This window comes from Zea mays, chromosome 10 (assembly GCF_902167145.1).
Source record: "Zea mays cultivar B73 chromosome 10, Zm-B73-REFERENCE-NAM-5.0, whole genome shotgun sequence".
Classification (NCBI taxonomy): domain Eukaryota; kingdom Viridiplantae; phylum Streptophyta; class Magnoliopsida; order Poales; family Poaceae; genus Zea; species Zea mays.
The window spans coordinates 81,895,743-81,921,040 of NC_050105.1; the positions used below are offsets into that span (position 1 = coordinate 81,895,743).

Sequence of the window (25,298 nt, forward strand, 5' to 3'; positions counted from 1 at the left end):
GTCTATATCTATGTTTCAGATCGAGTTGCAATTGCGTATGGGTCATATACCTTTCCGCGAGCTGATGACCTTGGGTTTAATTTATGACGTCGTCGTGGTTTTGTTGTTTGTAGCTAGTTACGGGCTCCGGACAAAGGGACGTGCAGTGCAAGATCAGCATGTCTTCCCACACCGTCCGCTTATACGTGCAGTTATGGTCTATATTTTATTTATTTAAATAAATATTTTTTAGTAACCTGCTTCTCCTTTGAAAACCAAAAGCTGAACTAAAATGGTTTAACTTCTCTATAGCTACTTTAATCAACTTTTCTGTAGTATAAATTTGAAAGTAGCTTGTACTGTGCTTTTGTTGCTTATACAAGTTCGTTATGTTTATAAAGAGATGTGATAAATAGAAATTAGAATAACTTTAAAAATAATTAAGTGTATAATAAATGAAATAAAATGTTTAAAATGAAATTGTGAAAATGATTTATTAATTCGATATATTAACAAAGAGATATACCTAATAGAAAAATAAAATAGGATTAAAATAATTAATTAGATATAATGGTTAAGAGATATAGTTAAACAAAGTACATATAAACATAACTAGTATAGTGCTCGTGCGTTGCGACGGTACATAAATATTTGATAAAATTTTAGCGCATAACGATTACATGAACACGAGCAATACATATATAATCATTGACATTAATATTTCATAAATTCTTTGGTCACTGATGGCAATGCCTTCCCCTCGACTGTTCTTGCCCCGTTGCCTGCAGAGGCGCATGGCGTAGAGAGTCACAATAACAGCGATTCGAGGTGCTTGCCGGTGGGAGAAGGTAAAGGTGGTGTTGCAAGTAGGGTGCGGTTGCGACGATGCCTCCCCCTCATCTCACTCGGATGTTCTTGGCCCGCTGTCTACAGAAGCATATGGCTGCGAAGAGTTTGCTCGATGTGGCGTGGAGCAGCAGGACAGAAAGTGGAGAGGGGCGTCATGCGACGACGAGCGGGGTTGAGCGAAGTTTATTCAGTTTTGTTGGGTTAAACTAAGAGACACAAAAAAATTGCATGGCATAAGTAAAACAGTTATCTGCATAAGTCCCCATGTAAGGTCTGTCGCAACGATAGAAAGAATAATTAATTAAAGAGCATGTCAGTCTTACTATGTCTGTGTTGCATGAGGAAATTTAGCTTATCCAGGCTTTCATCTTTCTCAATAAGTACAGGTGTTTTTTCTATCCCAACAGGAACTTCAATCTGGTTGACAAAACATTGAACATAATAAGGAAACCAAACAAAGCAAATACTATAATTTCTAGTTCTAGCAAAGAGAAAGGAAATCACTAGAACAATCTCCCATGCAAAAGCACCACTGTCACGAGCAGCAATTCCACGCTCGTTGCTTGGGATAGCAAAAGCATCCTATGAGCAAACAAGTAAAATCAACACACCAGAAATGCAAATATATTGCACTGCGATATAAACAAAAATATGTAGCATCAGATATGGAAAAAATTCTCAGAGAACAAATACATGGTCATAAGAAGAAAAGTGAAAACAGGTATAGAAAAAGCATAGCATGAAGAAGGGTAGGGACACATATAGTACTCATTTTTGCATGGCACATCTACTTCCATATTTGGGAGCAAGCAAATAGATGGTTTCATTGAAGATCCAGAGTATCAATTAAGCCCACCCTAGCAATCATGCAACAATCATGATGTTCATTGCTCCTAGAAGGGTCTGAACCAGCAGAGACTGCGAATGAATATGCTAGTCCAAACAATTCAAGGTGTTAACAACGATTTAAAAAAATAATAATAGAAAATATCCAGATTGTACGGATATGGTGGTGATGAATTAAAATTCAAGACACCCACAACAAATGCCAACAAAAAATTCAAATTGTAAGGCACATGATGGTGATAAAAAAATCAAGAGTAATCAAAAGAATAATTACCAATATTAACCAACTACTAAAAACTACCACCTATGTGTTGACAAACATAGGAATAAAATTATAACAGAAGGCAGTGAGAGACCTGTTCTTCTCTTGGGAGGGCATCATTGTTAGCACGGAGCTCGGCACACATTCCCATGGCGCAGTCATGAGAGCACCTAGAGGGGGGTGAATAGGTGATCCTGTAAAAACTTGAAACTTAATGCCACAAAACTTGAATAGGAGTTAGCACAATAAAGCCAAGTGGCTAGAGAGGAGTTCTTGCAAGACACGATAACCACAAGAAGATCAACACAGATAGGCACAGTGGTTTATCCCGTGGTTCGACCAAGTCCAACACTTGCCTACTCCACGTTGTGGCGTCCCAACGGACGAGGGTTGCAATCAACCCCTCTCAAGCGGTCCAAAGACCCACTTGAATACCACTGTGTTTTGCTTTGTTTTACTATATCCCGCTTGCGAGGAATCTCCACAACTTGGAGCCTCTCGCCCTTACAATTTGATGTTCACAAAGAAGCACAGAAGTAAGGCTGGGATGAGAAACGCACACAAGACACAAAATTAGAGCACAAACACGCACACAAGTCACAACTCGAGCTCACAACACAACCCAAAGAGTTCTCTACTCAAATGGAGCTCTAGTTGCTATCACAAAGAATCGAATGCACGGAATTGAAGTCTTGGTGCTTAGGAATGCTTAGAGAATGCTTGGTGTCTTCCTCCATGCGCCTAGGGGTCCCTTTTATAGCCCCAAGGCAGCTAGGAGCCGTTGAGAGCATTCCAGGAAGGCAATTCTTGCCTTCTGTCGCATGGCGCACCGGACAGTCCGGTGCACCACCGGACACTGTCCGGTGCGGATTTCTTTCCTATTTTGGCACAGCCGACCGTTGGAGATTCAGAGCCGTTGGCGCACCGGACACTGTCCGGTGCACACCGGACAGTCCGGTGCCCCCTTCTGATCGTTGGCTTTGCCACGCGTCGCGCGCGGATTACGCGGCCGACCGTTGGCCCGGCCGACTGTTGGCTCACCGGACAGTCCGGTGATTTATAGCCGCACGCCGCCGACGAAACCCGAGAGCAACCAGTTCGCCAGAGCCAACCTGGCGCACCAGACACTGTCCGGTGCACCACCGGACAGTCCGGTGCACCCAGACTGCGCATAGTCTTGGCTGCTCAGCCAAGTCTTTTCCAAATTGGTCTTTTCCTGTTTCTAGCACTTAGACACAATACATTAGTCTCCAAAACAATGTACTAAGTCTTAGAAACATACCTTTACTCTTGATTTGCACTTCTTAAGTCTTTGGCACAAATATTACTCAAAGCATTTGTGTGGAGCACTTAATCACCAAAATCTTATAGAAATGTCCAAGGGTACATTTCCCTTTCAATCTCCCCCTTTTTGGTGATTAATGCCAACACAATAAAAATCAACTAAAAGAAGTGCAACATCAATGCAAATGAAAACAAGAATTCGTTTTGTTTCAAATTTGGCATATTTGGATCATCCTTTGCCACCACTTGGTTTTGTTTTTGCAAATCAAACTCAATTTCCTATCTCTAAGTCAAATACACTTGTTGAAGTATAGAGAAAGATATTCCAAGAGAGATTGATCACTGATTCAAAAACTCCCCCTATTTCCCATAATCAAATATTCTCCCCACAAGAGATCAACTTTTGACAAAAAGAGACATTTAGAATTTTGACAAATCAAAAGTCCTAACTCTACTATTTTCAAAATTCTCAAGTGGTAGCTGATCCATTTGTTGCTTTGGCCCTTAATTTCTCTCCCTTTGGCATCAAGCACCAAAACGGGATCATTTTTGGCCCTTAAACCCCATTGCCTCACCAAAATCTTCAATTAAGAGTAAAAAAGGCAATAAGAGCATGAAGATGAACTTGGAGTTAGTTACTCTTTCATCGGAGTGCAGTGGAAGTCTTTCATGGTCCAAGTCCACCTTTTCCCTTTCAATTCACCTTTGAGACTAAATCAAGCAAACTCAAGCACATAGTTAGTCGCAAGGGGTCAAGTTGTAGCATGCCTCCCCCTAGATAAGTGCATCACTTGCAAATGGACTTGTGAGGTCCAGGGATCATGAGTACAACTTGAGCACCATTAATAAACAACAATATGCATAAAGGAACATGATCAAAGGCATAAAACACATGTATGCTATAAGTCAATCCAGGTTCCGTGAATCTAAGACATTTAGCTCACTACGCAGCATGCAAAAGGTCGACTCATCTAGAGGCTTGGTAAAGATATCGGCTAGCTGGTTCTTGGTGCTAACATAGAACACTTCGATATCTCCCTTTTGCTGGTGGTCTCTCAAAAAGTGATGCCGGATGTCTATGTGCTTTGTGCGGCTGCGTTCAACAGGATTATCCGCCATGCGGATAGCACTCTCATTATCACATAGGAGTGGGACTTTGCTCAGATTGTAGCCAAAGTCCCGGAGGGTTTGCCTCATCCAAAGTAGTTGCGCGCAACACTGTCCTGCGGCAACATACTCGGCCTCAGCGGTGGATAGGGCAACGAAAGTTTGTTTCTTAGAACTCCACGACACCAGGGACCTTCCTAAGAATTGGCACGTCCCCGATGTACTCTTCCTATCGACCTTACATCCAGCATAATCGGAGTCTGAGTATCCAATTAAGTCAAAGGTAGACCCCTTTGGATACCAGATCCCGAAGCAAGGCATAGCGACTAAATATCTCAGAATTTGCTTCACGGCCACTAAGTGACACTCCCTTGGATCGGATTGAAATCTAGCACACATGCATACACTAAGCATAATATCCGGTCTACTAGCACATAAATAAAGTAAAGACCCTATCATAGACCGGTATGCCTTTTGATCAATGGACTTACCTTCTTTGTTGAGGTCGACATGTCCGTCGGTTCCCATTGGTGTCTTTGCGGGCTTGGCATCCTTCATTCCAAACCGCTTTAGCAAGTCTTGCGTGTACTTCGTTTGGGAGATGAAGGTGTCGTCCTTGAGTTGCTTCACTTGGAACCCAAGGAAGTAGTTCAACTCGCCCATCATCGACATCTCGAATTTCTGAGTCATCACCCTGCTAAACTCTTCACAAGACTTTTGGTTAGTAGAACCAAATATTATGTCATCGACATAAATTTGGCACACAAAAAGATCACCATCACAAGTCTTAGTGAATAAAGTTGGATCGGCTTTCCCAACCTTGAAAGCATTAGCAATTAAAAAGTCTCTAAGGCATTCATACCATGCTCTTGGAGCTTGCTTAAGTCCATAGAGCGCCTTAGAGAGCTTACACACGTGGTCGGGGTACCGTTCATCCTCGAAGCCAGGTGGTTGCTCCACGTACACCTCCTCCTTGATTGGTTCATTGAGGAAAGCGCTCTTCACATCCATTTGGAATAACCTGAAAGAATGGTGAGCAGCATAGGCTAACAATATGCGAAATGACTCTAGCCTAGCCACAGGAGCAAAAGTCTCCTCAAAGTCCAAACCTGCGACTTGGGCATAACCTTTTGCCACAAGTCGTGCCTTATTCGTTGTCACCACCCCGTGCTCGTCTTGTTTGTTGCGGAACACCCACTTGGTTCCCACAACGTTTTGCTTGGGACGAGGCACTAGTGTCCAAACTTCATTTCTCTTGAAGTTGTTGAGCTCTTCCTGCATGGCCAACACCCAGTCCGGATCTAGCAAGGCCTCTTCTACCCTGAAAGGCTCAATAGAAGAGACAAAAGAGTAATGCTCACAAAAATTAACTAATCTAGAGCGAGCAGTTACTCCCTTGCTAATATCACCCAAAATTTGGTCGACGGGATGATTCCTTTGAATCGTCGCTCGAACTTGAGTTGGAGGTGCCGGTTGTGCTTCTTCCTCCATTACATGATCATCTTGTGCTCCCCCTTGATCACACGTCTCCTCTTGATGAACCTGTTCATCGTCTTGAGTTGGGGGATGCACCATTGTTGAGGAAGAAGGTTTATCTTGCTCCTTTTGTTCCTGTGGCCGCACTTCTCCAATCGCCATTGTGCGTATTGCAGCCGTTGGAATATCTTCTTCATCTACATCATCAAGATAAACAACTTGCTCTCTTGGAGAGCCATTAGTCTCATCAAATACAACATCGCTAGAGACTTCAACCAAACCCGATGATTTGTTGAAGACCCTATACGCCTTTGTATTTGAGTCATAACCTAACAAAAACTCTTCTATAGCTTTGGGAGCAAACTTAGAATTTCTACCTTTCTTCACTAGAATATAACATTTGCTCCCAAATACACGAAAGTAAGACACATTGGGTTTGTTACCGGTTAGAAGCTCATACGAAGTCTTCTTGAGGAGGCGATGAAGGTACACCCGGTTTATGGCGTGGCAAGCCGTGTTCACGGCTTCCGACCAAAACCGCTCGGGCGTCTTGAACTCTCCAAGCATCGTCCTTGCCATGTCAATGAGCGTCCTGTTCTTCCTCTCTACCACACCATTTTGTTGTGGTGTGTAGGGAGCGGAGAACTCGTGCTTGATTCCTTCCTCCTCAAGGTACTCCTCCACTTGAAGGTTCTTGAACTCGGACCCGTTGTCGCTCCTTATCTTCTTCACCTTGAGCTCAAACTCATTTTGAGCTCTCCTTAGGAAGCGCTTGAGGGTCCCTTGGGTTTCAGATTTATCCTGCAAAAAGAATACCCAAGTGAAGCGGGAAAAATCATCAACTATAACAAGACCATACTTACTTCCTCCTATGCTTAGATAGGCGATGGGTCCGAAGAGGTCCATATGAAGCAACTCCAAAGGTCTTGATGTGGTCATCACATTTTTGGTATGATGAGAGCTTCCCACCTGTTTACCTGCTTGACAAGTTGCACAAGGTCTATCTTTTTCGAAGGTTACGTTTGTTAAACCTATCACGTGTTCTTCCTTTAGAAGTTTGTGAAGGTTCTTCATCCCCACATGTGCTAAGCGGCGATGCCACATCCAGCCCATGCTAGTCTTAGCAATTAAGCATGCATCTAGACCAGCCTCCTCTTTTGCAAAGTCAACTAAGTAGAGTTTGTCGTCTAATACACCCTTAAAAGCTAATGAACCATCACTCCTTCTAAAGACGGACACATATACATTTGTGAATAAGCAATTATATCCCATATTAGAAAGCTGACTCACAGACAATAAGTTATATCCAAGCGACTCAACTAAAAACACATTAGAAATAGAGTGCTCGGATGAAATGGCAATCTTCCCTAGTCCTTTGACCTTGCCTTGATTCTCGTCACCGAATATGATTGAGTCTTGGGAATCCTTGTTCTTGACGTAGGAGGTGAACATCTTCTTCTCCCCCGTCATGTGGTTTGTGCATCCACTGTCGATAATCCAGCTTGAGCCCCCGGATGCATAAACCTGCAAGGCAATTTAGGCTTGGGTCTTAGGTACCCAACTCTTGTTGGGTCCTACAAGGTTAGTAACAATGGTCTTAGGGACCCAAATGCAAGTTTTATCTCCCTTGCATTTTGCCCCTAATCTCCTAGCAATCACCTTCTTATCCTTTCTACAAATTGCAAAGGAAGCATTGCAAGCATGATAAATTGTAGAAGGTTCATTAATTTTCCTAGGAACATTAGCAACATTTCTCCTAGGCATATGATGAATGACATTTCTCCTAGGCATATCTCTACCATGCACATAGGAAGAACTTGAAGCAAACATGGCATTTGAATCATTACAACTCCTATGAACATTTCTAGAATATCTCTTATCACCATAAATGAAAGCATGATTCTTTTGACTACTATTAGTCATAGGAGCCTTCCCTTTCTCCTTGGTGGAAATGGGAGCCTTATGACTTGTTAAGTTCTTGGCATTCCTCTTGAAGCCAAGCCTATCCTTAATTGAGGGGTGTCTACCAATAGTGTAGGCATCCCTTGCAAATTTTAGTTTGTCAAATTCATTCTTGCTAGTCTTAAGTTGGGCATTAAGACTAGCCACTTCATCATTTAACTTTGTAATAGAGACTAGGTGTTCACTACAAGCATCAATATTAAAATCTTTACACCTATTGCAAATTACAACATATTCTACACAAGAGTTAGATCTATTTGCTACTTCTAGTTTAGCATTTAAATCACTATTAACACTTTTTAAACTAGAAATAGTCTCATGGCAAGTAGATAGTTCACAAGAAAGCATTTCATTCCTTTTAACTTCTAAAGCAAGAGATTTTTGTGCCTCTACAAATTTATCATGTTCTTCATACAAAGATCCTCTTGCTTTTCTAACAATCTATTCTTATCATTTAAGGCATCGATTAATTCATTAATCTTATCAATCTTAGTTCTTTCTAAGCCTTTGAACAAACTAGCATAATCTATTTCATCATCGCTAGATTCATCATCACTAGAGGAAGCATAAGTAGTCTTTCGAGTGTTTACCTTGTTCTCCTTTGCCATGAGGCAGGTGTGATGCTCGTTGGGGAAGAGGGATGATTTGTTGAAGGCCGAGGCGGTGAGCCCTTCGTTGTCGGAGTCGGATGACGAACAATCCGAGTCCCACTCCTTGCCAAGGTGTGCCTCACCCTTAGCCTTCTTGTAGGCCTTCTTCTTTTCCCTCTTCTTCTCTTGTTCCTGGTCACTATCATTATCGGGACAATTAGCAATAAAATGACCAATCTTACCACATTTGAAGCATGAGCGCTTCCCCTTCGTCTTGTTCTTGTTGGGATGCTCCTTGCGACCCCTTAGCGCCGTCTTGAAACGCTTGGTGATGAGGGCCATCTCTTCCTCATTGAGCCATGCCGCCTCAACTTGTGCCACCTTGCTAGGTAGCACTTCCTTGCTCCTCGTTGCTTTGAGAGCAACAGTTTGAGGCTCGTGGATTGGGCCATTCAACGCATCATCAACGTATCTTGCCTCCTTGATCATCATCCGCCCGCTTACAAACTTCCCAAGTATTTCCTCGGGCGTCATCTTGGTGTACCTAGGATTCTCACGAATATTGTTTACAAGATGTGGATCAAGAATAGTGAAAGACCTTAGCATTAGGCGGACGACGTCGTGGTCCGTCCATCGCGTGCTTCCAAGGCTCCTTATTTTGTTGACGAGGGTCTTGAGCCTGTTGTAAGTTTGGGTTGGCTCCTCGCCCCTGATCATTGCGAATCTCCCAAGTTCGCCCTCCACCAATTCCATCTTGGTGAGCATGGTGACGTCGTTCCCCTCATGCGAGATCTTGAGGGTGTCCCAGATCTGCTTGGCGTTATCCAAGCCGCTCACCTTATAGTATTCATCCCTGCACAATGATGCTAGAAGAACAGTAGTAGCTTGTGCATTTTTGTGAATTTGCTCATTGATGAATATGGGACTATCAGTACTATCAAATTGCATTCCACTCTCTACTATCTCCCATATGCTTGGATGGAGAGAGAACAAGTGACTACGCATGTTGTGACTCCAAAATCCGTAGTCCTCTCCATCAAAGTGAGGAGGTTTACCAAGTGGAATGGAGAGTAAATGAGCATTGGTACTTTGAGGAATACGAGAATAATCGAAAGAAAAATTAGAGTTAACCGTCTTCTTTTTCTCGTGGTCGTTGTCGTCGTTGTCCTTTTGGGAAGAAGAGGACTCGTCGCTGTCGTCGTAGTAGACGATCTTCTTGATGCGCCTCTTCTTCTTCCCTTCCTTCTTCTTTTGATTCAAGCCGGAGTCAGTAGCTTTGTCGTCCCTCGGCTCGTTGAAAATGGTCTCCTTCTCCTTATCATTGACACCATCCCCTTTCCCTTAGGATCCATCTCTTCGGGCGATTAGTCCCTTCGTGAAGAGAACGACTTCGATACCAATTGAGAGCACCTAGAGGGGGGGTGAATAGGTGATCCTGTAAAAACTTGAAACTTAATGCCACAAAACTTGATTAGGAGTTAGCACAATAAAGCCAAGTGGCTAGAGAGGAGTTCTTGCAAGACACGATAACCACAAGAAGATCAACACAGATAGGCACAGTGGTTTATCCCGTGGTTCGACCAAGTCCAACACTTGCCTACTCCATGTTGTGGCATCCCAACGGACGAGGGTTGCAATCAACCCCTCTCAAGCGGTCCAAAGACCCACTTGAATACCACGGTGTTTTGCTTTGTTTTACTATATCCCGCTTGCGAGGAATCTCCACAACTTGGAGCCTCTCGCCCTTACAATTTGATGTTCACAAAGAAGCACAGAAGTAAGGCTGGGATGAGCAACGCACACAACACACAAAATCAGAGCACAAACACGCACACAAGTCACAACTCGAGCTCACAACACAACCCAAAGAGTTCTCTACTCAAATGGAGCTCTAGTTGCTATCACAAAGAATCGAATGCGCGGAATTGGAGTCTTGGTGCTTAGGAATGCTTAGAGAATGCTTGGTGTCTTCCTTCATGCGCCTAGGGGTCCCTTTTATAGCCCCAAGGCAGCTAGGAGCCGTTGAGAGCATTCCAGGAAGGCAATTCTTGCCTTCTGTCGCCTGGCGCACCGGACAGTCCGGTGCGGATTTCTTTCCTATTTTGGCGCAGCCGACCGTTGGAGATTCAGAGCCGTTGGCGCACCGGACAGTCCGGTGCCCCCTTCTGACCGTTGGCTTTGCCACGCGTCGCGCGCGGATTACGCGGCCGACCGTTGGCCCGGCCGACTGTTGGCTCACCGGACAGTCCGGTGCACCACCGGACAGTCCGGTGATTTATAGTCGTACGCCACCGACGAAACCCGAGAGCAGCCAGTTAGCTAGAGCCAGCCTGGCGCACCGGACACTGTCCGGTGCACCCAGACTGCGCATAGTCTTGGCTGCTCAGCCAAGTCTTTTCCAAATTGGTCTTTTCCTGTTTCTAGCACTTAGACACAATACATTAGTCTCCAAAACAATGTACTAAGTCTTAGAAACATGTTCGTCGCTGGAGGGGGGCCTCGGGCGAGACGGAGATCCTCCGGGGTCGGCTGCCCTTGCCCGAGGCTGGGCTCGGGCGAGGCGTGATCGAGTCCCTCAAATGGACCGATCCCTGACTTAGTCATACCCATCAGGCCTTTGCAGCTTTATGCTGATGGGGGTTACCAGCTGAGAATTAGGAGTCTTGAGGGTACCCCTAATTATGGTCCCCGACAGTAGCCCCCGAGCCTCGAAGGGAGTGTTAACACTCGCTTGGAGGCTTTTGTCACACTTTTTTGCAAGGGGACCAGCCTTTCTCGGTTGCGTTTTGTTTCAGTGGGTGCGCGCGAGCGCACCCGCCGGGTGTAGCCCTCGAGGCCTCGGAGGAGTGGTTTGACTCCTCTGAGGTCTTAATGCCTCGCGCAATGCTTTGGCTGGTCTGGTCGTTCCCTCATTCGAGCTAGCCGTAGCCCGGGTGCACGGTCGGGTCCCAAGTTCTCGGGCTGGTATGTTGACGCTGTCAACGGTTTGGCAGGAGCTGGGTTTGCGAGAGCAGCCCCCGAGCCTCTACACAGGGCGAGAGGACGGTCAGGGACAGACTCGACTTTTTTACATACGCCCCTGCGTCGCCTTTCCGCAAGGAGGAGGGGGGAAAGCGCCATGTTGCCCTCGGAGGGCGCCGAACATGGTGTCTCTGGTGAGCTGCTGGCGGGTAATCCGAGCGGACGTCTGTGCCCCATTTGCTAGGGGTCGACTAGAGGCCCAGAGGCACGCCCAAAAGTACCTGCGGGTGATCTGCCGGACCCGGTCCCCTGTCGACGGGGTCCGAGGGCTCGATGCCTCCCTCTGATGGGATTCCGTTACAAGATCGTTCCCGCTGGTCTCGGAAATGTCCTAGGGTACCTCGGGAGCGTAGCCCGAACCTTGGTTATGTATCGAACGTACCCATGGTCATCCCTCGCTCTATGTCTGAGGCGGCTGTGAACCCTTCGAGGGCCAGCCTTCGAACCCCTGATCAGTAGTGGGCGCGGAGCCCGAGTGGCCTGAGGCGGCCGTTGAACCCTTCCGAGGGGCCGGCCTTCGAACCTCTGACCAGTAGTGGGTGTGGAGCCCACGCGCTCTGAGGCGGCTGTTAAACCCCTCCGAGGGGCCAGCCTTCGAACCTCTGATCAGTAGGGAGGCTCGGAGCCTGTTTCCTTCACGGAGAAGGATCCTTTTCGGGGTATCCCCCTTTCCCGGTCCCTGTCGTAAGAGAGAGAAAGAGGAAAAGGAAAAGGATACGAAATCGAATGACGTGGCGTACCTTTTTTGACGCGGTCATTATGGCGAAGGCGAAGCGTCGCTTGCTTCTCCTGCCAGAGGCGCCGCATGTCCCGCCGCGGAGTTAATGCGATGGAGCGAGCGGTTCACGGGGCGGCCGTCGCGCGTGCGCGAGCCGTTCGAGGAACGGAACATGGGTGCGTCGTCTTCACGCCGTGAGAGAGGGTTCTCTCGCTGCCCCCGGATGGGACGTAAGCTTGGCTGACGACGTGACCGCTGCTCCTGCCCGCCTGCCACCGCCATTACTGCCGGCCCATTTTTGGCCGTATTGACCGTCGCGCCAGGCTGGCGCTGCTGGGTCGTGCGCTGGGTCGCCTCGAGTCGCGGTACTGGTTCCGCAGTCGAGGAGGCGCGGTAGTGGTGCGAGTGGCGGTGCAGTTGCTTGCACGTAGCGACCGGCGCGCCGGTTGCATGACGCGTGGGCGTGGGCCTCCATGCTGGGCGTGTTGGAAGTCGGAGAGGTGCGCCCACTTGGCGTGGTTGCATGCCGCCTACATGGCTGCCCGCCCTTTCGTCCGCTGGTCTGGGCAAAAGTGGAGGGGCGCTTGTAACCGCTGGACGGTTGCATGCACCGCGCGCGGCGGTTTGGCTTCTTCTGCCCTGGGCCAGCTTGCATGACGTGTGGGACCCAGCCCCCGCGCCGTAGGGGGAGGATCTTGGAGCGTGTTGGAGAAGACTCAGCCCACGATGGCTGGGGACGCAGGTAGGGAGAGTCACCTTTAAAAGGAGGGTGACCCCCTTGAAAGGCGACCATGTCTTCGCGCTCCCTTATGCATCGTGTCTTTCCACCTTCCGAGCCCCCGGATGGGGGACACCCGCAATCCTTCCGCCTTGTCGTTGGAGGAACGCAACTTCGGGGAAGTTGGTACCTTTCAGCCATCGTTCGGCTTCAAGGATTTTCATCAGTCAGCCCGGCTGCACCCCTCCGCCGGCGGTCACCCAAGACGGTGACCACCAGCCCCTGGGTGGGGAGAAGCAAGCTGGGCTGCGATCTTGGTCCCACCCTCAGCTTCAAGGATGTTCATCATCCTCGCTGGGGTGGAGGCCAGGCTGAGCCGGAGCTCTACCTCCCGCGCGGGTTTGTGGGTCGGCCTCTCCTTCGGCGTTCGAGGGAGAGGGCGCTCACTGGCCCTGCAGGCGGGTCGGACTTCGACAACGCGGGGCTAGTCGACGGCGGGCGTCGTCAGCCTCAGCGCGTCGGGCTCGCCGGCTTGGCTCCCGGTGCCCCCTCCTGCCGGAAGGGCGGTTGTCGCGCCGTGCGCACGGGAGGACCGCCCAAGACGTCGCGCGCTGCCAGGGCAGCGTTCGTGTTCTGGGGCGGTCCTGCCTTTGCACCGGTACGGCGCCCCCGCACGGAGGTTGGTGCTCCGCTCGTCCGGGAGGATCCGAGTGGGGATCTGCCGGTGGGCTGACGGCCCCTGTCGTCGGTGTCGAGGCGGAGGCGGCTCGAGAAGCCCACGTCGCCGACGGGATCACCGCCACCATCCGCGCTTCGGGCCTCCGGCTCTTTGTACTTGTCCTCGCCCCCTCGAGTGTCGGTGTGGGCGAGGGCAAGGTTGCAGCGGCGTTCGCCCTGAGGCCATCGATGCTGCAGTTCGGCCACCCGGAGCGGGGGCCATTGTCGTTGCTACCGGAGCGGGCGACGGCGAGCCATCCGTCAGTCTTCTGTTACTCCACAGGCCCCCAATCGAGTGGGGTTGTTCGTACCTGCGGAGGTGGAACCGGAGTTCTGTTTGTAATGGCATCTTGAATGCCGGTCTTTTGTTCATTGTGGCTGTCGGGGCCTGAACATGTATGTATTTTTGGCGTAGAGCCGTGTTTTTTCCTCATTTCGAGCACTAAGACTCGCCTGTTGGTTGTCTGAACCGCTTCACCAAGCGTGAGTCGCCCCGTGCAAAGATGACGAGTGAGGTATCCGTATCCCGGAGGCGTAGGAGTCCCTCGGCTCGGTCGGCCTTGTTGTCCGAGGCTTCTCTTGCTTAGTTAAAGGAACCCCTCAGCCGCTCTTCGATGAGCCGAGGCCAGGGGTAGCGGTGTCAGCACGGACAGAGGCATAGTTGGCTCGAAAAGAAGACTTGGTCGGCCGGAGCCTGGCCGGGTCGTCCGTTAGCGGGACCGACGCCGGAGTTGATCTGCCGAGGCCTCGGGCCGGGCTGATGTCTTCGGGGGACAGCTGGCCGAGGCCTCGGGGTGACTAGCCGAGCCACCTGCTCGAGCCGGATTCTCGGAGAAGTCCCTGGCGGCGATGGCCCGGACGTGATGATGATGTCGTCCTTCAGAGTGGAGATCCTCGGACCGCGTCACCGTCCGAGGCTAGGTCGGACCTCGCTGAAGGTGTAGTCGACGCCGAGGGTGCTGCGGCTCCCTTCAACTGTCGAGATCCGAGCCTGCAGGATCAAATTATCTTGTAGTGTGTGTTTTCTGCGGCCGCCGAGGCCCAAGCACACCCTCGCCGTGTTGTAAAGCTGCGCTTCTTTTCCTCTTGCTTCGAGTATCTGGACTTTTTTGTCGGTAACAGAGTTGTCTGTGCGAGCGAGAGTTGCTTTTCACGGAAGGTGATGAGTGAGGTATCCGTATCCCGGAGGCGTAGGAATCCCTCGGCTCGGTCGGCCTTGCCGCTTACGCGCACTCTTGCCCGTCCATAGGGTTCTGCCACCGACGTAGTCGAGAAGGCCCGAAGAATCGTTTCGGCAGAGGAGCTTTCGAGCGTGAAGACTTGTTCGGTCCGCGGAATCGCTTATCCGAACGGGAGTTACTTATCGCAGAAGGTGATGAGTGAGGTATCCGTATCCCGGAGGCGTAGGAGTCCCTCGGCTCGGTCAGCCTTGGCTGCTTACGTGTACTCCGTCGTTTTCAGGATCCGCTTTCGAAGTAGTCGAAAAGCACGAAAGACATTATGGTGGAAAGGATCCTTTTTTTCGAGGAAAAAAATTTGACGCAGAGGGGGTTGCCCCCTTTTAGCCCCCGAGGGAGGGTCGGGCTTTGCTGAGGCAAGGCTGACCCTTCCTTGATGACTAAACTTTGCGTAGGAATGATGTATACGAACAACTTGAAAGCATCTTAAGGGTAGAAGTGACGTAGCTGTTGGATGATTGAAGTGTTGTTGTAGACCTCGCCTTGGCTGTTGGCCAGCTTGTATGTTCCGGGCTTCAGAACTTTGGCGATGACGAACGGCCCTTCCCAGGGAGGCGTGAGCTTGTGCCGCCCTCGGGCGTCTTGTCGCAGCCGAAGCACCAGGTCGCCCACCTGGAGGTCTCGGGACCGGACCCCTCGGGCGTGGTACCGTCGTAGGGACTGCTGGTACCGCGTCGAGTGTAGCAAGGCCATGTCCCGAGCCTCTTCCAGCTGGTCCAGCGAGCCTTCTCGATTAGCTTGGTTGCTTTGGTCAGCATAGGCCCTCGTCCTCGGGGAACCGTATTCTAAGTCTGTGGGCAAGATGGCCTCGGCCCCATAGACTAGAAAGAATGGCGTGAAGCCCGTGGCTCGGCTCGGTGTTGTCCTCAGACTCCAGACCACCGAGGGGAGTTCCTTCATCCATCGCTGGCCGAACTTGTTGAGGTCGTTGTAGATCCGAGGCTTGAGTCCTTGTAGAATCATGCCGTTGGCACGCTCCACTTGCCCATTCGTCATGGGGTGAGCCACGGCGGCCCAGTCCACCCGGATGTGGTGATCCTCGCAGAAGTCCAGGAACTTTCTGCTGGTGAACTGGGTGCCGTTGTCGGTGATGATGGAGTTCGGGACCCCGAAACGATGGATGATGTTGGTGAAGAATGCCACCGCCTGTTCGGACCTGATGCTGTTTAGGGGTCGGACCTCGATCCACTTGGAGAATTTGTCGATGGCAACCAACAGGTGCGTGTAGCCCCCGGGTGCCTTCTGCAAGGGGCCGACGAGGTCCAGACCCCACACAGCAAAAGGCCAGGTGATGGGTATCGTCTGCAGAGCCTGAGCGGGCAGGTGGGTCTGCCTCGCGTAGAACTGACACCCTTCGCAGGTGCGGATGATTCTAGTGGCGTCGGCCACCGCCGTTGGCCAGTAGAAACCTTGTCGGAAGGCGTTTCTGACAAGAGCTCGAGGTGCCGCGTGATGGCCGCAAGCCCCCGAGTGTATCTCTCGTAGGAGTTCCTGACCTTCGGCGATGGAAATGCATCGCTGGAGGATGCCTGAGGGGCTGCGGTGGTAGAGCTCCTTCCCATCTCCCAGCAAGACGAACGACTTGGCGCGCCGCGCCAACCGCCGAGCTTCGGCTTGGTCGAGGGGTAGCTCTCCTCGGTGGAGATATTGCAGGTACGGGGTCTGCCAGTTTCGATTAGGCGTGACCCCGCTTCGCTCCTCCTCGACGCGCAGTGCCTCACCCTCGGGGGCCGAGGGTACCTCGGGCTGAACCGAGGGTGCCTCGGGCCGAGCCGAGGGTACCTCGGACTGAGCCGAGGGTGCCTCGGGCTCGGCCGAGGGTGCCTCGGGCTCGGGCGTGTCGTCAATCTTGACGGAGGGTTGATGCAGGTCTCGGGAGAAGATGTCCGGGGGAACCGTTGTTCGCCCCGAGGCTATTTTAGCCAGCTCGTCCGCAGTCTCGTTGTAGCGCCGGGCGATGTGGTTGAGCTCGAGCCCGTAGAACTTGTCTTCCAGGCGCCGAACCTCATCGCAGTAGGCCTCCATCTTCGGGTTGCGGCAGTGGGAGTTCTTCATGACTTGGTCGATGACGAGCTGCGAGTCACCGCGAGCGTCGAGGCGTCGGACCCCTAGCTCGATGGCGATCCGCAACCCGTTGACCAGAGCCTCGTACTCAGCCACATTGTTGGATGCTGGGAAATGGAGGCGTAGCACGTAGCATAGGTGCTTTCCGAGGGGCGAGATGAAGAGCTGGCCCGCGCCTGCTCCTGTCTTCATCAGCGACGCATCGAAGAACATGGTCCAGAGTTCCGGTTGGATCGGAGCTGTTGGGAGCTGGGTGTCGACCCATTCAGCCACGAAGTCCGCCAAGACCTGGGACTTGATGGCCTTCCGAGGGGCGAACGTGATTGTTTCGCCCATGATTTCCACCGCCCACTTTGCGATTCTACCCGAGGCCTCTCGGCACTGGATGATCTCCCCCAGGGGGAAGGATGACACCACAGTTACCGGATGAGACTCGAAGTAGTGTCGCAACTTCCGCCGCGTCAGGATCACCACGTAGAGCAGCTTCTGAACTTGTGGGTAGCGGATTTTGGTCTCGGACAGTACCTCGCTGATGAAGTAGACTGGCCTCTGGACGGGCAACGTATGCCCCTCTTCTCGTCTCTCAACCACAATCGCGGCGCTAACCACCTGAGTGGTCGCGGCGACGTAGACCAAGAGGGCTTCTCCGGCAGCGGGGGGCACCAAGATGGGCGCATTCGTGAAGAGCGCCTTCAGGTTCCCGAGGGCTTCCTCGGCCTCAGGGGTCCAAGTGAAGCACTCGACCTTTCTTAGGAGGCGGTATAGAGGCAGACCTCTTTCGCCGAGGCGTGAGATGAAGCGGCTTAGAGCCGCAAGACATCCCATGACTCTCTGTACGCCCTTCAAGTCCTTGATGGGCCCCATGCTGGTGATGGCTGCGATCTTCTCCGGGTTGGCTTCGATGCCCCGCTCGGAGACGATGAACCCCAAGAGCATGCCTCGGGGTACCCCGAATACACACTTTTCGGGATTGAGCTTCACGCCTTTCGCCTTGAGACATTGGAATGCCACTTCAAGGTCGGAAAGGAGGTCGGAGGCCTTCCTCGTCTTGACTACGATGTCACCGACGTAGGCCTCGACCTTCCGGCCAATGTGTTCGCCGAACACATGGTTCATGCACCGCTGGTACGTCGCACCCGCATTCCTCAAGCCGAACGACATGGTGACATAGCAGTACATGCCGAAGGGCGTGATGAAGGAAGTCGCAAGCTGGTCGGACTCCTTCATCCTGATTTGGTGATACCCTGAGTAGGCATCGAGGAAAGACAGGGTTTCGCACCCAGCAGTGGAATCCACGATTTGATCGATGCGAGGCAGAGGGTAGGGAACCTTCGGACATGCTTTGTTTAGACCAGTGTAGTCTACACACATCCGCCATTTCCCTCCTTTCTTTCTCACAAGCACAGGGTTAGCAAGCCATTCGGGATGGAATACATCTTTGATGAATCCTGTCGCCATTAGCTTGTGGATCTCCTCGCCGATGACTCTGCGCTTTTCTTCGTCGAATCGGCGCAGAGGCTGCTTCACGGGTCGGGCTCCAGCTCGGATTCCAGCGAGTGCTCGGCGACATCCCTCGGTATGCCGGGCATGTCCGAGGGACTCCACGCGAAAACGTCGACGTTTGCGCGGAGAAAGTCGACGAGCACTGCTTCCTATTTGGGACTGAGCTCGGAGCCGATCCGGATCTGCTTGGAGGCATCGCTGCTAGGGTCGAGGGGGACGGATTTAACCGTCTCCGCTGGCTCGAAGTTGCCGGCGTGGCGCTTCACGTCTGGCACCTCCTTAGAGAGGCTCTCCAGGTCGGCGATGAGGGCCTCAGATTCGGCGAGGGCCTCGGCGTACTCCACGCACTCGACGTCGCATTCGAACGCGTGTCGGTACGTGGGGCCTACGGTGATGACCCCATTGGGGCCCAGCATCTTGAGCTTGAGGTAGGTGTAGTTGGGGACGAGCATGAACTTCGCGTAGCATGGCCTCCCCAGTACTGCGTGGTAGGTTCCTCGGAACCCGACCACCTCGAACGTGAGGGTCTCCCTTCGGAAGTTGGAGGGTGCTCCGAAGCAGACGGGAAGGTCGAGTTGTCCGAGGGGCTGGACGCGCTTCCCGGGAATGATCCCGTGGAAAAGCGCAGTGCCTGCCCGGACCGAGGTCAGACCAACTCGCAGGAGCCCGAGGGTCTCGGCGTAGATGATGTTGAGGCTGCTGCCTCCGTCCATGAGGACCTTGGTGAGCCTGACGTCGCCGATGATGGGGTCGACAACGAGCGGGTATTTCCCCGGGCTCGACACGTGGTCGGGGTGGTCGGCTCGGTCGAAGGTGATGGGCTTGTCGGACCAGTCTAGGTAGACTAGCGCCGCCACCTTCACCAAACAGACCTCCCGACGCTCTTGCTTGCGGTGCCGAGCCGAGGCGTTCGCCGCTTGCCCACCGTAGATCATGAAGCAGTCGTGGACCTCGGGGAACTCTCCTGCCTGGTGATCTTCCTTCTTGTCGTCGTCGCGGGCCCTGCCACCCTCCGCGGGTGGCCCGGCCCTGTGGAAGTGGCGCCGAAGCATAGCGCACTCCTCAAGGGTGTGCTTGACGGGCCCCCGATGGTAGGGGCACGGCTCCTTGAGCATCTTGTCGAAGAGGTTGGCACCTCCGGGGGGTTTCCGAGGGTTCTTGTACTCGGCGGCGGCAACAAGGTCTGCGTCGGTGGCGTCGCGTTTCGCTTGCGACTTATTCTTGCCTTTCTTCTTGGCGCCGTGCTGAGTTGACGCCTCGGGGGCATCTTCCGGTGGGCGGCCCTGGGGCTGCTTGTCCTTCCGGAAGATAGCCTCAACCGCCTCCTGGCCAGAGGCGAACTTGGTGGCGATGTCCATCAGCTCGCTCGCCCTGGTGGGGGTCTTGCGACCCAGCTTGCTCACCAGGTCGCGGCAAGTGGTGCCGGCGAGGAACGCGCCGATGACATCCGAATCGGTGATGTTGGGCAGCTCGGTGCGCTGCTTCGAGAATCGCCGGATGTAGTCCCGGAGAGACTCTCTCGGCTGCTGTCGGCAGCTTCGGAGGTCCCAGGAGTTTCCAGGGCGCACGTACGTGCCCTGGAAATTGCTGGCGAAGGCTTGGACCAGGTCGTCCCAGTTGGAGATCTGCCCCGGGGGCAGGTGCTCCAGCCAGGCGCGAGCGGTGTCGGAGAGGAACAGGGGGAGGTTGCGGATGATGAGGTTGTCATCGTCCGTTCCACCCAGTTGGCAGGCTAGCCGGTAGTCCGCGAGCCACAGTTCCGGTCTCGTCTCCCCCGGGTACTTTGTGATAGTAGTCGGGGTTCGGAACCGGGTCGGGAACGACGCCCGTCGTATGGCGCGGCTGAAAGCCTGCGAACCAGGTGGTTCGGGCGAGGGACTCCGATCCTCCCCGCTGTCGTAGCGTCCCCCACGCCTGGGGTGGTAGCCTCGGCGCACCCTCTCGTCGAGGTGGGCCCGACGGTCGCGGTGATGGTGCTCGTTGTCGAGGCGACCTGGGGCCGCAGGCGCTGTGGGACGCGTGCGCCCGGTGTGGACCGAGGCTTCCCGCATGAATCGGGAAGTCGCAGCGCGATGTTCCGAGGGGTACCCCTGCCTTCGGGAGGCGGAGCTTTCGGCCCGTCGAACCGCGGCGTCCTCCAAGAGATTCTTGAGCTCTCCCTGGATTCGCCGCCCCTCGGTGGTTGATGGCTCCGGCATCGCGCGGAGGAGCATTGCCGCTGCAGCCAGGTTCTGGCCGACTCCACTGGAAGCGGGTGGCGGCCTCATCCTAACATCGTCGGCGATGTGGTGCTGGAAGCCCTGGGGTAGATGACGCATTTCTCCGGCCGGAGGTTGGCACGCCCATTCCTGCCCGACGTCCCGGCGGATCGGCTCAAGTGCTCCTGCTCCCTCGTCGAGCCTGGCCGGCACCCCGCGGATTTGCTCGAGCTGTGGGTCATGACCCCTCGCCTGAACGGGGACCACTGCTAGCTCCCGTGGGATGTCAACGCGAGGCACAGGCCTAGGGAGATCACCGTTCTCCGGCATACCAAGATGGTTGCCTTCGGAGGGACCCCCTAGATCGACGTGGAAACATTCACGACTTGGGCCGCAGTCCTCGTCGCCGAGGCTGCGGCTACCATCGGAACAGTCGGAAAGGCAGTAGTCGCACGCGGTCATGAAGTCCCGCATGGCACTGGGGTTACCAAGTCCAGAGAAATCCCAACAGAAGTCGGGCACGTCGTCTTCCTCGGACCTAGAGGGCCCGTAGGTCGAGACGTCCGTCAGCCGGTCCCAGGGTGACCGCATACGAAACCCCAGAGGGTTTGGACTCGCCTCTACAAGAGCGTCCGCCAAAGCGAAGCCGCTTGGAGGTCGAGGCTGAATCCGAAAGGCGTGAGATGGGAATCGGTGGGTACCTCTTGGTCGACGGGCGGTGACGAAGTCACGTTAGGGACTGACTGCACCGTCGTCTTAGGTACAAGGGCGACGCCCAGCAAGCCTTTCGCGAGCGTGCTGGCGTCGTCCGTTTGCTTGGGATTGGTGCGTTGCGGGGAGACGGCGCTCGTCTTCGTCTCAGACGCGAGGTCGATGCCCGACGTGCCCCCCGTTGGGGCGGCAGCGCCGTCGACTCGCTCGACAGCCGACGAGGCGCTGCCTCCTGCTTGGCCTTGGTTGCCCCGCTTCCTCCTCCGTCGGCGGGGGAGAGGACAGGGTGAGCTCGAATGTTGTTCTTCCACCACGCGGGGAAGACGTCGTCGATTCCACCGCCGGCGGGCGGGCTGTCGACCGCCATTGTCGTTGTCGCACGGCGGGGGAAGGAGTATCATGTCGTAGCTGCCGTCGAGGGACATGAACTCAAGACTCCCGAAACGGAGCACCGTCCCGGGCTGGAAAGGTTGCTGAAGACTACCCATCTGGAGCTTGACGGGAAGCTGTTCGTCAACACGCAGCAGGCCCCTACCTGGCGCGCCAACTATCGGTGTTTCGAGACCGGGGGGTCCCTGGGCCGACGAGTGAAATGTCGCCGCGTGCCCCAGCCCAGATGGGTCGGCGCGAGACGGAGCACGAAGGGGGGAACCAAAGGAGGGAGACAAGCAAAAAGGGGAAACCCGCGACCTTCGTGTTGTCCTGCGCCCAGGTCGGGTGCGCTTGCAGTAGGGGGTTACAAGCGTCCGCGTGGGAGAGAGCGAGGGACTCTACGCGTCGCCCCGTCCTCCCGTGGGACCAACCTTCTCTAAGAGGGCCCTGGTCCTTCCTTTTATAGGCGCAAGGAAAGGATCCAGGTGTACAATGGGGGGTGTAGCAGTGTGCTAACGTGTCCAGCGGAGGAGAGCTAGCGCCCTAAGTACATGCCATCATGGCAGCCGGAGAGGTCTTGGCACCTGGTTCGTGTGGCGTCGTGGCCGTTGGAGGAGCGCTGGAGCCTGGCGGAGGGACAGCTGTCGGGGCTGTCGAGTCCTTGCTGACGTCCTCCTGCTTCCGTAAGGGGGCTGAGAGCCGCCATCGTTATGGAGCGTGCGGGGCGCCATCATTATTTATCTGGCGGAGCGAGCCAGATGGGACGCCGGTCTTGTTGCCCGCAGCCTGAGTCAGCTTGGGGTAGGGTAATGATGGCGCCTCCTGATGACGTGGTCGGTCCGTGCCCTAGGTTGGGCGATGTGGAGGCTCCTCCGAGGTCGAGGTCGAGTCCGCCTTCCGAGGCCGAGGTCGAGTCCGCCTTCCAAGGCCGAGGTCGGGTCCGAGCCCCTGGGTCGGGCGAGGCGGAGACCGTCGGCTGAGGCCAGGGCTGAGTCCGAGCCCTGGGGTCGGGCGAAGCGGAGTTCGTCGTCTTCAGGGGCTGTGCCCGAGTTCGAGCCCTGGGGTCGGGCGGATCGGAGTTCGTCGTCTTCAGGGGCTGAGCCCGAGTCCGAGCCCTGGGTCGGGCGGAGCGGAGTTCGCCGTCTTCCGGGGCCTAGCCCGAGTCCGAGCCCTGGGTCGGGCGGAGCGGAGTTCACCGTCTTCCGGGGCTTAGCCTGAGTCCGAGCCCTGGGTCGGGCGGAGCGGAGTTCGCCGTCTTCCGGGGCTTAGACCGAGTTCGAGCCCTAGGTTGGGCGGAGCAGAGTTCACCATCTTCCGGGGCTTAGCCCGAGTCCGAGCCCTGGGTCGGGCGGAGCGGAGTTTCCTATGGTGCCTGAGGCTGGGCCTGACTGCCTGTCAGCCTCACTCTGTCGAGTGGCACAGCAGTCGGAGCGGCGCAGGCGGCGCTGTCCTTCTGTCATGCCGGTCAGTGGAGCGGCGAAATGACTGCGGTCACTTCGGCTCTGTCGATCGGAGGGCGTGCGTCAGGATAAAGGTGTCAGGCCACCTTTGCATTAAATGCTCCCGCGCTTTGGTCGGTTGGCGTGGCGATTTGGCCAGGGTTGCTTCTTGGCGAAGACTGGGCCTCGGGCGAGCCGGAAGTATGTTCGTCGCTGGAGGGGGGCCTCGGGCGAGACGGAGATCCTCCGGGGTCGGCTGCCCTTGCCCGAGGCTGGGCTCGGGCGAGGCGTGATCGAGTCCCTCGAATGGACCGATCCCTGACTTAGTCGTACCCATCAGGCCTTTGTAGCTTTATGCTGATGGGGGTTACCAGCTGAGAATTAGGAGTCTTGAGGGTACCCCTAATTATGGTCCCCGACAATACCTTTACTCTTGATTTGCACTTCTTAAGTCTTTGGCACAAATATTACTCAAAGCATTTGTGTGGAGCACTTAATCACCAAAATCTTATAGAAATGTCCCAAGGGTACATTTCCCTTTCAAGTCATTGTATACATCCCAAAGTCCATCCTTAAGCATGGAATCAACAAGTGTGTCATGTCCAAAACGAGACCCTTTCCTGCATTTGTAAGTAGCAGGTTTGTCAGACATAGTAGTTGGATCTGTTTTAACCAAGAACATATATAGTTTCAACATAAAACATGCCACTTTTGAATCACCTTGCTAACTGATGGTGAATGCTCAAATCACTAAAACCAGGTGTAGAAAGTGTAATTTAAATAAGTAATCAACTTTTATCTATGAAATAAATTAAGGTTGTTCTTTGGTTATGCACAAGCACCACTGGATGTATCAAAACAATACTTTGCATACCTAGCTTCGACAATGTACTTTGGGGCATTAGACAATATCATTGATACCCAGTTGAATTGACTGTGCAGTGAACATAGTAGCTGCAGAATGTGAAGAGGAATAACATGGTCGGATGATAAATATATGCCTTGCATGTGTAAACAAACAATAAACAGTGAGCAGATTAATTATACAAACACGACTACATGAATAGATGAATTATCTTCAGACCTTGCATGCCAGATGCACATACTTTTTTAATAGTGGTGCAAACAATATTGTTTGATATCCCTGTACCTAGAGGAGCTTGTCATGCAGGAGCTTGACCCAAGTTAGCACACAAGAAGATTCCAAAAAAGACCTCCTGCATGAGGGCCAGATCCACATTTGCTCTTTTCAAAGCAACTAACGACCCAACCATGCTAATGTCAGTGCTATTATTAAGGCGAAATAGAAAATCATTGTTCTTATCTCAGAGAAAAAATGATTATTTGGATGTCACCTTCAATTGCTAGAGCCAAGTTTTGTTGCGGCTAAGGAAGACAAGGCACTAAGGAAACCACCCATAGGAGTGCGTGCAACGCCAACAACACATACATCTGTAAGGAAGAAAAGATTATTGACTGCTGATCGTAGATTTTTCTTTATAGAAACATGTAGAATGCACCTTCTTCACACTGAATTTATAATATAAACCATGGTTGCTTATACATCCTCTAATGGTACGAAGGTACAGAGAGAGACCTGGAGACGACGGGAGATCTCGCGCGGCTCGCCGCGGCGGCACACGGCGTCCGTGAGCGCCAGCAGCGCCCCGCGCGGGGCCGGGTTGGGGCGCGGGCAGCCGTCCTCGTCGGAGGGGTGGAGCTTGTCGAGGAGGCCCCGCGCGGCGGCGATGGAGCGGGTGGTGAACAGGCGGCGGAGCAGGAGCGCGAGGGAGTGCGTCGGTAGCGGCAAGTCCGGGGGCGCAGACAGGGCTAGGGCGGCTGTCGCGTCGATGTTGACGTCCGCTGCCGCGCGGATGGCGGCCGCGAGGTTGGCCGGCGTCCAGATGGGCTTCCGCTCCTCGTGCACGGCCACCACGGGAGCTCCCGTGGGGGTTCTTGCGGGGCTTGGTAGGAGTGGCGGGCGACGGCGGCTGCGTGGAGGGAGAAGCGGCATGGGATCTGGGCGGCGTGCCGCGCCTTCCCCATCCTGCGTGTCCCCTCAGCCGGATAGCGAGGACGGCGTGGGGTGTGCGCGGAGGTTTCAGATGGTGGATTTCTGGAAGGGCGCTGCGCGAAGGAAGGGCTGCGGCGGCGGAGGCGCGGATTGCGAGCGGGATGGGGAGCGCGCCAGCGGCAGAACGTGCACCATTCGGGTGTGGACTCCTACATTAGGCACTTAAGTAT

At 53.5% G+C, this 25,298-nt stretch overlaps 1 pseudogene; it reads right to left on the minus strand.

Moving 5' to 3' along the window:
* Nucleotides 1–980: 980 nt before the first annotated feature.
* LOC103642556 (acetyl-CoA acetyltransferase, cytosolic 1-like) lies at nucleotides 981–25,068 on the minus strand (annotated as a pseudogene).
* Between the last annotated feature and the right edge of the window lie 230 nt (nucleotides 25,069–25,298).